Below are 12728 nucleotides of genomic sequence, written 5' to 3' on the forward strand. Positions count from 1 at the left end.
TCCCTCCGTGGTGCATGTCAAAACTTTTTTTTCTCGTTTTTGAGGCCACCTAGCCCGACGAAAGCGGCCAAAACGTCGCGTATGGTGGCCCGGGACGTGGTGCATCGCGAATTCTCGGGTTCGCCGGCCGAGTCAACGCAAATCCGCACCGCCGAGGGATGTAGGGCCCGGATGGCAGCCTCTGTGGCATTGTTTTTTTTCTCGATCGCGCCATCTCGTTCAACGTTCTCCGATCGAGCCGTTTACGATGCAGGATCATGGGTCCCGCATGTCATCCTCTATGAACCAAAATTCTTTCTATTCTTGGATTTTTTTGACCCCCGATTTCCGGCTACTTCCTTTTTCTTTTGATCCCTTGCCGCCTTGGAAACGTTGAGACCGCTCGTTGCTAAATGGGACCCGCATGTCATCCTCTATGTGCAATCAACTTTCTTTTCTTGGAGTTTTTTTTGGCACCTCAAATTTGGTCACTTGCCTTTTTCTTTCGATCCCTGCCGCCTCTCAAACGGTGATACCGCTGCTGCTAAATGGGACCCGCATGTCATCCTCTATGTACTATAAAACTTTCTTTTCTTGGAGTTTTTTTGGCACCTCAAATTTGGTCACTTGCCTTTTTCTTTCGATCCCCTGCCGCCTCTCAAACGGTGATACCGCTGTCGCTAACTCGGGACCCGCATGTCATCCTCTATGTACTATAAAACTTTCTTTTCTTGAATTATTTTTGGCACCTCATATTTGGTCACTTATCTTTTTCTTTCGATCCCCTGCCGCCTCTCAAACGGTGATACCGCTGCTGCTAAATGGGACCCACATGTCATCCTCTATGTACTATAAAACTTTCTTTTCTTGGAGTTTTTTTTGGCACCTCAAATTTGGTCACTTGCCTTTTTCTTTCGATCCCCTGCCGCCTCTCAAACGGTGATACCGCTGCTGCTAACCTGGGACCCGCATGTCATCCTCTATGCACTATAAAACTTTCTTTTCTTGAATTATTTTTGGCACCTCATATTTGGTCACTTGCCTTTTTCTTTCGATCCCCGCCGCCTCTCAAACGGTGATACCGCTGCTGCTAAATGGGACCCGCATGTCATCCTCTATGTACTATAAAACTTTCTTTTCTTGGAGTTTTTTTTGGCACCTCAAATTTGGTCACTTGCCTTTTTCTTTCGATCCCCTGCCGCCTCTCAAACGGTGATACCGCTGCTGCTAACTCGGGACCCGCATGTCATCCTCTATGCACTATAAAACTTTCTTTTCTTGAATTATTTTTGGCACCTCATATTTGGTCACTTGCCTTTTTCTTTCGATCCCCGCCGCCTCTCAAACGGTGATACCGCTGCTGCTAAATGGGACCCGCATGTCATCCTCTATGTACTATAAAACTTTCTTTTCTTGGAGTTTTTTTTGGCACCTCAAATTTGGTCACTTGCCTTTTTCTTTCGATCCCCTGCCGCCTCTCAAACGGTGATACCGCTGTTGCTAAATGGGACCCGCATGTCATCCTCTATGTACTATAAAACTTTCTTTTCTTGGAGTTTTTTTTGGCACCTCAAATTTGGTCACTTACCTTTTTCTTTCGATCCCCGCCGCCTCTCAAACGGTGATACCGCTGCTGCTAAATGGGACCCGCATGTCATCCTCTATGTACTATAAAACTTTCTTTTCTTGGAGTTTTTTTGGCACCTCAAATTTGGTCACTTGCCTTTTTCTTTCGATCCACTGCCGCCTCTCAAACGGTGATACCGCTGCTGCTAACCGGGACCCGCATGTCATCCTCTATGTACTATAAAACTTTCTTTTCTTGAATTATTTTTGGCACCTCATATTTGGTCACTTACCTTTTTCTTTCGATCTCATGCCACGTTTGAAACGTTGAGGAACCTGCAGGCTCATGGGACCCGCATGTCATCCTCTATGTACTATAAAAGTTCATTTTCTTGGTTTTTTTTCACCCTCCGATTTTTGGCAATTTCTTTTTTCTTTTGATCCCCTGCCGCCTCTCAAACGGTGATACCGCTGTCTGCTAAATCGGACCCGCATGTCATCCTCTATGTACTATAAAACTTTCTTTTCTTGAATTATTTTTGGCTGCTCATATTTTTTCACTTGCCTTTTTCTTTCGATCCCCTGCCGCCTCTCAAACGGTGATACCGCTGCTGCTAAATGGGACCCGCATGTCATCCTCTATGTACTATAAAACTTTCTTTTCTTGAATTATTTTTGGCTCCTGATATTTTTTCACTTGCCTTTTTCTTTCGATCTCATGCGACGTTTGAAACGTTGAGAGACCTGCTGGCTCATGGGACCCGCATGTCATCCTCTATGTGCTATAAAAGTTTCCTTTGTTGGATTTTTTTCACCCTCCGATTTTTGGCTTGCCTTTTTCTTTTGATCCCCTGCCCCCTTTGAAACGTTGAGTAAGCTGTTGGCTCAAGGGACCCGCATGTCATCCTCTATGTCCATCAACTTTCTTTTCTTGGAGTTTTTTTCACCCCCTAATTACTAGCTACTTTCTTTTTCTTTTGATCTCAAGCCGCATTACAAACATTGAGACCGCTGCTGCAAAATGGGACCCACATGTCATCCTCTATGTACAATAAATCTTGGATTATTTTTGGCTCCCGATATTTGGTCACTTGCCTTTTTCTTTCGATCTCATGCCACCTTTGAAACGTTGAGTAAGCTGCTGGCTCATGGGTCCCGCATGTCATCCTCTACGAACAATAAAAGTTTCCTTTCTTGGAGTTATTTTTGACCCCTAATTTATGGCTATTTGCCTTTTTCTTTTGATCCCCTGCCCCCTTTGAAACGATGAGGACGTCGTTGGCAGGTCGGTCCCACATGTCATCCTCTATGAACAATAAAAGTTTCCTTCGGTGGATTTATTTTTGACCCCTAATTAATTTCTCGGCTATTTCCTTTTTTTTCTTTTGATCCCCGCCGCCTTGGAATTGTTGAGAATGCTCGTTGCCTCATTTTCTTTTATTCCTGTGCCGCCTTGGAAACGTTGAGACCGCAGCTACAAAATGGGACCCGCATGTCATCCTCTATGTACAATAAAGTTTCTTTTCTTGGATTATTTTTGGCTCCTGATATTATGTCACTTGGCTTTTTCTTTCGATCTCATGCCGACTTTGAAACGTTGAGGATGCTGCTGCTGCCTCATGGGTCCCGCATGTCATCCTCTCAGAACGATAAATGTTTTCTTTTCTTGTATTTTTTTACCAACTGATTTTTGGCTTTTTTTTATTTTCGATCCCCTGCCGCCTTTGAAACGTTGACGACGCCGCTGGCTCTTGGGTCCCCGATGTCGACCTCCCCGTACAAGAAACATGTGATATTTTATTTTGCAGACAATAAACGTTGTATTTCGCTCTGAGCTATTGCAAACGGATAAATTAAATCTTTATATCTACATAAACAAACTTATATGTTGAATCTCCTTGTTTTTTGTTTTTGCGAAGCATAGGACTTTCCTGTTTTTTTTTAGAAAAATTCGACCTTTCCTGTTTTGGAGTGGGCTGAAATTGTACGAGTCAAAAGGCCCAGCAGGATAGTTCGAAGGCCCAGATGTCCAGATACAGCCCAATTGAAATCTTTCTTTTCTTGGATTTTTTTCACACCCTGATTTCGGCTACTTCATTTTTCTTTCGGTCCTGTGCCGCCTTGGAAGCGTTGAGACCGCTGCTATAAAATGGGACCCGCATGTCATCCTCTATGTACGATAAAGTTTCTTTCTTGGATTATTTTTGGCTCCTGATATTATGTCACTTGCCTTTTTCTTTCAATCTCATGCCGACTTTGAAACGTTGAGGAAGCTGCTGGCTCATGGGTCCCGCATGTCATCCTCTATGAACAATAAAAGTTTCCTTTGTTGGATTTATTTTTTTCCCCTAATTTCCGGTTATTTGCCTTTTTCTTTTGATCCCTGCCCCCTTTGAAACGATGACGACGCAGCTGGCAAGTCGGTCCCACATGTCATCCTCTATGAACAATAAAAGTTTCCTTTGATGGATTTATTTTTGACCCTAATTAATTCTGGCTATTTCCTTTTTTTCTTTTGATCCCCTGCCGCCTTGAAATAGTTGAGGATGCTCGCTGCCTCATGGGTCCCGCATGTCATCCTCTCGAAAAGGTAAATGTTTCTTTTCTTGAATTTGTTTACCAAGCTGATTTTTGGCTTATTTTTCTTTCGATCTCCTGCCACCTTTAAAACGTTGACGACGCTCGTCGGCTCATGGGTCCCCAATGTCGGCCTCCCCATACTCGCAAATCCTCTTTCCGCAAAGGTTGTATTTCTAGATAGATAAGGTGGATTCGAATCCGCCATGGTTCGAGCAGCTCGGGTAAGCCTTCTTGCATCGATTAATGGAAGTAGTGTATAGCAAGGTCAAGACATGTGGCTCGGTGTAATGAATCTATTTGAATCATGTTGTGGGTTCAATCCGATAGTTCTCTAACGAGTCAGCCAAAATAGAAATTAAGTTTTTTTCTAAAACGGAAATGCAAATTAAGATGAACACAAACATTAGTTATCATAATAGCTGATCATACATACATACTTGCTAAGAGCAAAAGCTTGCCAAAGTTTTACCACCCATACAATTAATTAGCAGTTCAGATAAGATAACCTTATATAAGTATAACTACAAATGCATTTGCTAAGGGCTCATGGGGCAACAGAACTAGACAACCGCGAACTTTATGACCAAGCATGTCACAGCGGCATCGAAAGATCTTGACCTTCAACTTTGATCCAATGCGAAGTTTGGCACCGTCAATGAACTTTTTCCACCCGGAAGTAACAGCCAAGCGGCCATCTGTGGGACTGACGGAGTACCGTCCCTCCACGGTGAGACCTTCACTCTCCATGACGAGGGAAATCTTGCCCCTTCGGCCAGCATTGAGATCATTGGCGATACTTTTAGGCAATTTCTGATTCAAAGCAAGAGATACCACCAAAAATTAGTCAATGGCACCAATGCACTGAACCATGTGAGACTTTGAGCAGAGAAGACATCAAGATAAGAGCAGTTATTGTGGTGACCCAGCGTACCACTGCATGGTGTAGTACACAAGTCGTTGACATTTCACAAGTGAAACACCGTTCCACTCATATTACATCTCTCAGAGTGGTACAACAGAAACATATGCGAGTCCAAGGTATGTCTATAGAAGTACACACGAGCTGTTTACATAAGATCAACACAACCTCCTACTTTACGGTGAGGTAAAACTTCAAATAAAGCTCCAGAAGAACGACTCGTAGTCTATCTTATTGCTAACTCAAGTTTAAGAGCTACTTGGCTTGCTATAGAAATCTAGCTACTTAGGTGCTAGGATTAGGGAAAGGTTCCCTTTTATTACTAGTCTAGGTTTCCACTCTAGCTGATGCAGAAGTTGACTCCATTGTCTTCTTTGATTGGATTCTTCATCTTGTTGCAGTTGACTCCTTTGTCTTCGAGTTCCACGGTAGTTTCTCCTTCGGTGCCTTGATCTAAGAAGGGGGTTCAAATGGGATAGAATGAGTACGAGCGTACTCAGCAAGTTCATATTAGGAAATATGTGTATCATGCACTAGCTACAGCCATAGACCAGAAAGTCATAGGCCAATGCAAGTTTTCATAAACATTTCTTCAAAAGGTTTATTTTATTCGAAAACTATGCCCGTCGGTCTTCACGGAGTTGACTAGAACTTCGTGGAGTTCCTTTCTGCCCGCGTTCGCAGTTCCCTTCCCGGAACCGGGAGTGACAGATCACAATTCTTGATACCCTCTGCAGAGGTGCGTTACTTTACCCCACAAGAGATCTTAACCATGTTGCCGGCCGAGAGTATGTCCCCGTCCACACTTCCTTTGGTGTGAGGCCCGAGTATAAGATCCAAGCCAATCACCGCCTTCTCCGCGACCACCGCAAACCCACCCTTTTGTCCGACCGTACACCCCCGGTAGACTTCTCCCGATAATACGGCTTTACTCACGGTGTACTCCGGACAATCCATCATAGATCGTAGAGCTTATCATCACTAATGGATGGGGATTTAAAAGGCTATCCCAACCTATTGCGGCGGTGCCTCCAACACCCCACCGGCTCTACAGATCCGTTGGCGTGTAGAAGGGAAAAGATACAGTTGACTTCCCCAGAGCCATTATAGATCTTATGGATAACGCGATATGTACGGCGCTAGAATCACTGGACGGCATTGGTACTTAGTCCTAGATGAGTAGTACCCATGCAATGGAACCTCCACCATATCAACACATACCATGGTTCCATTGCCCACCACATAGTCATATTCATAATTGTAAAATAATACTTTGCTTTTCAATGCATGAGTGATAAGTATAGTACTTTGCATATAGTTTGATACAAATAATCAAATGACATGAGCAAGCGATGAACTTGCCTTTCTTGACTGCAAGATTATGCAGGCAAAAGCTTCGATACGTGAGATCTCCAAATGCTGAAATACCATCATCGTCCGGTAAGGACAATGTTTAAAGAACTGGCAAAGATGCTATAATGCATAATATGAGATGCAATCGTCCCGAGCGTAACCTAACCTTGATGATTTAGGATGTATGAGTTTTAAAGATTTCTTTAGGGTTGGTTGCACTTTTAGAATGGTTCTCAAACAAGGTTCTTATTAGGGTTTGGTTATATTAGCATCATAATCAAGTGATATATGACATCATAACAATCATACATATAAAGAATATTGGTGGAATAATATGTAAAGAACAGTTGTCCATTTTTAAGTTCTACAGAACATGGTTGATGATTACTTATATTATACTTCAAAAGAATAACTTTTGAAGAACATGTTGTTTAAGTGATAATAAGTATTTCAAAGAAGGATAGGGCTTTTAAGGTTTGATTGACATTTGTACTTCAAAAGAATAACTTTTGAAGAACAGGTTAAATAAGAATAGGAACTACTATGCATAGGAGCTATGTAACTCTAGGGTTTACTATTGGGTTCATTTAGTTTCATTAATAGGAACTAGTTGGTTCTTAACTTGGAATGGATTTCTATATAGCAAGTATTGGTAGGTTTATTGCTATGGTTTCTTCTAAGCATTATATCAAAGGATGGTTATTTAAGATGGTTCTATAAATTAGCTATTAGGGTTTACTATGGTTTCACAATTGCTTTACTAAATAATCTCTAATTGTTTCTAAGCTAAGTGGTTTATCATTTCCTAAGTAAGGTTTAGTTGGATAGGAACATGTGATGTGATTTGCTACACAAGGTTGGTATTAGGGTTTATCATCATGGTTTAACTAGGGTTTGATGGTTGAGGTTGATCCTAATGGTGTGGTATATAGGATTGGTGATCAATGGTGCTAATATGTGGTAGCAAGCTAGGGTTTATACCTAGGTGATACTAGTGAATCATATAGGTTTTAATTAAGAATAGGAACATGAAATGATAATCTCATGTGACTTGGTTTATGCTAATGGATCATAAGCATGCATTCATTGGTTTCTTACTAGGGTTCTATAGGTATAGATGAACCTCACATGATCACATGTGATAAGCAACTAGGGTTTTAGAGTTACTACTAAAGTGTAAATATCACATGGGTTAAAGCAATTTCAAATGATCACATACAATAATGGGATCCAGATTCTAACTTATAATAAAATTAGGGTTTCTAAATTATGACTCAATTCTTAAAGTAATACTTGGTACTAGAATTAATGTGATTAAGTACTTGGAATAAAGTTATTAATAATTTTAACATGCTATTAATTTTTTAGAGGGTTTAAGAATTAAAATAATTACTAGTTAGGGTTTATGAATTACCACTAATATTTAAGTAAATGTAAATATGATAAATAAAATTGATCTTAACATTTTACTTAGTTACTGAATAGTTAAAATTTAATTTTGAAACTTCACTAATTATTGAATTCAATTTGCATTTTAAACAATTAGAAAGACATAATTAATAAAGATAAAAATAAGTGAATTTTTATTTTGACACACATTTTTGTTTTATATTTTATTTGGGTAGAGTTTATTTTTGTGAGCATTTTGATATATTATTCATAATTTTCTGAGTTGAAATGGATTTGATATAATTTTTCGAAGTTTTAGTATTTTACTGGAATTTGAAATAAAACGAAAACACTAAACATACTCGTTCGGTCCTAACCCGCAGAGACTGACTGGTGGGCCATGTCTCCACGTCGGATGCCACGCAGGCAACGACTAGTCAAAGTGGACTGGGGCTGTTGACCGTACCGGCGTTTAACCGCCGGCGGCCAGAGCACGGTGGCGCCGCCGATTTAGGGTTCCCCGGGACGCTCCAATAGGTTTTTCTGGACCTCCTCGACATTCTAAACTCGATGGTGATGATGCCTTTCCGAAATGACCACCGGAGCTAGCTCCGACGAGGACTACCGCGGCCATGAACTCCGGCGAAATATCGAAATACGGCTACGGTTGATGCCAGGAAACGAAAGTGGGTTCTAAAGATGCGGAATCTCACCGTGAAGCTCAAGGTGTGGTCAGCGACGACGATGACTGCCGGAGTTGAGCTTGATTTGACCATTGCCGGTGATGTACTGAGAAAAGGAACGACGAAATTGGATTGATCCCGAGCTCCCCTTGACGCTCTGATCCTCCAGGGTGCTCTGCGTGCTCCCGCGATTCACCTTGACCACTCAATAGACGCCGGGGTGGCCTCAATCGACGGCGTCGTGCTCGACACCGGCGACCTGGCGCAGATGAAATCGAGAGCTAGAGATGTGCTAGGGAAAAATGGATGGATGGAGATGGATTAGGGTTACATTGCGGTGCTCCAGACCTATTTATAGAGCTCGAGGTGGTCAGAAGCGTCATCTCGCCGGCGGCAGGGGTGGAGATGCGACGGTGACAGTGAGTTGCATTTGGGCACGAATCTTGACGTCTTTGGATAGGCTCGGACGCGAGAGATATAGGGAAGGGTTCTGGAAGCTTCTGCGGCGTCCGAGGCCGTCCCTATCGCCAACGGTGAGGTGGCCGGGCTCCTCCTCTGTGCTGTCGTCTCCGGAGAAGAAGAAGGAGACGATGACTTGCCTCGCACGAATTTTAAAGCGAGCCGAAACGGTATCTGGGCTGTTTCGTTTATGGGCTGGGCTGGACCTGGGCTGTGGTGGTGGGTTAGTCCTGGGCTCAGCTGCTGGGCTGCACGGCCAGGTAAGTTTCCCTCCACTTTTTATTTCAAATTTTCATTTCCTTTTTCTATTTTTATTTACTGGTTTGAATTCAAATTGAATTCTGTTTTGTTTTACAGGTTCTAAAATATTTGAACATTCATATATTTTGATAATGATGCTTGCTGTATTGTTTTGTTGTTAAATAACCATCTTATATTTACTAATTGGAGGCACCGTAAAAGCCTCCACGTTAATCCACATCATTAGAATAATTAAGACAATTAGATCTAAAATTTACGGTTAGGATTAATCGAGAAAAGTGTGATTTATAATGTACCGTAAAAAGTTACGCTGACACGTTATGTCACATTAATCCTAGAAAATAAAAAAGAATAAGAGTAACATCTTAAAATATAACGCCTTCGCAACCACCAGATCAATCATGAGACTGCAGACATGCTGTCCCACGAATGTGAGTCGTAGTATTCGTGGTCTCTTACCGATTCTCTATGTTTATTTTGCATAACAAGAAAAGACGTATCCTATATATGTTTAGATCAATCACGTCTAGGTCTAGGTCATAGAAAAGATCTACGATTGGAGTATTACGGTTCCTGGCTCTCACATCTTCGCCCGATGCGGCCGTCATGCATGCATCTTGGTGCCATCCGCATGTCTCAATCCTTTTTCATGAATTGGATCTACACCATTCCTTGGAATTCAAACGATCCTCCCACACAGCAACTGGGATGAGGCGCACGATAAAATCATCGCTGGTGCACTGCCCTGTCAAGCCTCAGCTGCCGCGGTGTGGCGTATGGCCAGAATAGCACCGCATACACATAAAAATTCTAGGGTCGAGATGATGCTCTCATGCACGGCGGCCGCAGGCTGGTAACCTTCAACTTCATGACGGGTCGCCGTGGTTGCACTCGGGCTGTTTATCGTGGCCGCGTCCAAGTTGATATACTTCAGTACCACTTCTGCAACGAAGGAGACATGCATCCTTCTCACTTCTCACTTCTAAGATTCTTGAATTTCCCCAAAGGAGAAGCGCCGGTCCTCATGCGATACCGTTGGTACTATTTCAGTCAGTTCCAGTTCGATGTTGGATTATCCAATAGGGATATCATGCATCTATGCCAGGTTTGTTCAGTCTTATCTTATTTTTACTGCTGGAGGTTTGTGCAGCGTTGTCTTACTTTCACTATTGGATTGCTAATTCAGTTCGTATTGAATATCAAACAGTTCGTTTTGAATCTCTCTTTTTCTGCAGGGACTCTGCTAAATTAAATATTACTGACATATGGGTTAGAGTCTCAAATTCATTGATGTTGCACTGATTATGTGGAAACATGGATTTGTAATAAGTAATTAGCATGAAGGTTTGTTTTGAGAGAGGAAACACCGTTCAAGCAATGGTAGCAAGGAAAGATAGCGAAGTGCGAAAGATAGTACAAGTTTATGGTCGAATCGTTGTATGTACTGCTCTACATGCACCAACATGATTTACTGACTATTCATGTGCTGCAATTGTTATTCGTTCAATTTGTATCAAATAACCAAAGGAAACATAATAAGACATGTTGCCAACAGTTCACGCAGATGGTGAGATGGATAAAGCGGAACAGAGGTGGCAATAGCTACTGTGGCGCAAAGTGTGGAGTTCTTGGTACCAGGAAAAATAGCGCTAGATGGAACTCTCTCTCAACAGGATACGAGTAGTGATGTGGCTAGAAGAAACATAGCTACGGAGTTGGGATGAATGCATGATGGTGGGGTACCATGTGCAACAGGTGAGTTCCAGCAGCGATAAACTAAATAGAAAACACGGAAGAGCCACATCGTAGAAGTCCGGATGGACAGAGAGCAAGCGAGAGGAAGCACCGCATGCTGTTCACAGGTAGCTTCATCTACTCATTAATTTTACGGAGCCTCCATGGATATTATCTCGCATGGTTCTTAATTCTGTATATATCTTTGGTTGGTCCTATCATTGCAAGCATGATATTTGTGTATCTAAATGCTTATTTATAATTCTCGCATAAATCAATTTCTTCTAATAATATGTATGCATTTCTCAATAGTAAATAAAGAATTTTTAAGACATATCAATTTATGTGTATTCTTAACTAAAAATAGATGGATTCCAACATGAAGAAAAACAAAATTTCAAGACACCACACGTGTTGATCGCCAATAATGCTAGCCATTTATCTGGGGTCGAGGATATATATATATTGGTCAAGCTAACCATCAGAAAAATACACGTACTATCCATGTCTTAGTTTCATATACATTTACATGTTACAAGTAAAATAATGCACATGTATTACATTTAAGAGGTAGGTGCATTAAGGATTCCTAAATTATTTCCAGGATGCCCTACTGATCTGGAACACATAAAATTTTCATCAAGATCCAACTAGGATAGTTGTAAAAAAATTGAGTTATCCGGACAATATTGGCTCGATTTTCTAACATAGATGACGGGTTTAAGGTTCTAGCAGATATATGACACTTTTAAAATAAATTATTTAATGCACGTGGGTGTACTTAACTCTAAATTTGATTATATACATGAATTTTGATTTTATTATATCTTTAGTTTGCGTCAAATATGTTGCCCTAATTTAATCTTACTAGGGGCCTTCAGACAAATAATGAACATTTCTCCAGGCGTGGATGAAATATTATACAATTAATTATGTCCATTGGAATATAGATAATCGACCAATTACTAGGCCGGGATATAACAATAATGGAATCATAGAAGCACAGTAGATCGCCATGTGCATGTTTAAATATTCAATAAACATTTCCAACCATATGAAAGTGTTATTAGTAAATAATATTTTGTGTGTTTTAAAAATATCTAGCCCGTGCAGGGCACGGGTTGTCGACTAGTTTTATAATTGATAAATTTTTGTTCTCATGAGGCACAAGTTAAAAGTGCAAATAGATATGAATTTTAGGGTTCAATTCCATTACTTTAAATTTAAGAATCAATTCTATTTTAAAAGATCTGAAATTGAGAACATGTGCATGGTGAACATATTATATTTTGCAAGTGTTTAACCATATTGATTACTCACATATAAATTAATTATGGCTAGGGTTTAACAAATGGTAAAGGAAATGGAATTGGTTCATGATTTTATGTGAATGATAGTTCTTAAGGTTTGAGAAAATTGTTGATTAAACTCTATAATTACTAATCTTGCTTAGAAACTTCTAGCTTGGATTATACTTGTGATCCATGATACACAAGGTAGGGCATATCATTTTATGTGAAGTGGATCCTATGTGAAAGGTTTAGAGTTTTGGTGAGGCTTCACTAATTGAAGTATTAAATAGGCATGAGGCATGGCAGGGTTTAACTACTAGTGATATACTTATTATTTTATGTGATAGATGAGATCTAGTGATCATATGATTTAACTTATCATTTATATCTACAAGTTATGATCATGCATTAGACAAGATCCACTCATTCCTCACTAATCCCTCTTTAATATTCCTCTCATCACACTCATCCTAGATTCTTAGGGTTTATAATTAATACCAAGTTGTGATGATT

Source organism: Lolium rigidum, chromosome 6 (genome assembly GCF_022539505.1).
Source record: "Lolium rigidum isolate FL_2022 chromosome 6, APGP_CSIRO_Lrig_0.1, whole genome shotgun sequence".
NCBI lineage: Eukaryota > Viridiplantae > Streptophyta > Magnoliopsida > Poales > Poaceae > Lolium > Lolium rigidum.